We start from the raw sequence: 1,158 nt of genomic DNA, 5'->3' as shown, positions 1-1,158 counted from the left end.
GGAACCAGGTTTTGAACTCAGGCAAAGAGATATTCCAGGACAAAAGAAGCTTCAGTGAAGAGTTGTAGTAAGTTCTAAGGACTGAGAAATGTATATTGAATTTTTCAGCGACCTTGGGCAAGTTATTTAATTTGTAGAAGCCTCATTTTTCTTTATCTGTGAAGTGGCTCTTTCTTCATTAGGTTGTTCTGAGAGTGAATGAGATGATGCATTAAGCCCGGCAGCACATTCCGAGTGTATAATAACATTCCGAGTGTATAACAAAGGCTCAGTAAGGTCAATAAGTGAATTAATGAACTCACATCACTGGTAACCCCCAGAGGGGACTCAGCCTCCACTGTTTTTCTTAAACAAAAATACTGAAATGCAGGCTGGGCGCGGTGGCTCACACCAGTAGTCCCAACACTGGGAAGCTGAGGCAGGAGGATTACTTGAGCCCAGTTGTTCAAGACCAACCTGGGCAACACAGTGAGACCTTGTCTCTTAACAAGTCCAAAGGGAATCATGGCCTCAACAATCCCAGTACAGCTCAACAGTTAAACTGCCCATGCTCTTTTCCTTAATGCTGTACAACCTCTCTGGGGTTTCTGGTTCTTTGGCAAGTGAGAGGCGCGCCCCCCAGCACGGGGTGAGCACACCGGGCTTGAATTTTAAAAAGGGGGAAGCCGCGGGGCACGGTGGCTCACGCCTGTAATCCCAGAACTTTGGGAGGCCGAGGCAGGCGGATCATTTGAGGTCAGAGTTCGAGACCACCCTGGGCAATATGGTGAAACCCTCATCTCTAGGAAATAATTTCTAAAATAAGCCGGGTGTGGAGGCGTGCGCCTGTACTTGGGGAGGCTGAGGCGTGAGAATCGTTTGGGCCCAGGGGGTCGAGGCTGCGATGAGCGGTGATCGCGCCACTGCACTCCAGCTTCAGCGACAGTGAGAGACTCTGTCTCCAAAAAAAAAAAAAAAAAAAAAAAAAAAAGCTCTCGGAGCGACTTTTCCCTTGGATGAGGCAGGCACACGCTAAGTCCCCTCCCCATCGGGGACCTTGGGGACAAACAGGACGGTGCGCATTTTCCTCCCCCGTCCTCGTTCGGTCACTGCCACGGGCTGTACACCAGCGGGGGAAGGACGGGGCGGGGACGCGAGGAGGAAGGGCTAACCAGCCTG

Source organism: Rhinopithecus bieti, unplaced genomic scaffold (assembly GCF_001698545.2).
Source record: "Rhinopithecus bieti isolate Rb0 unplaced genomic scaffold, ASM169854v2 scaffold_16601, whole genome shotgun sequence".
NCBI lineage: Eukaryota > Metazoa > Chordata > Mammalia > Primates > Cercopithecidae > Rhinopithecus > Rhinopithecus bieti.
This window is presented reverse-complemented; position numbering follows the sequence as displayed.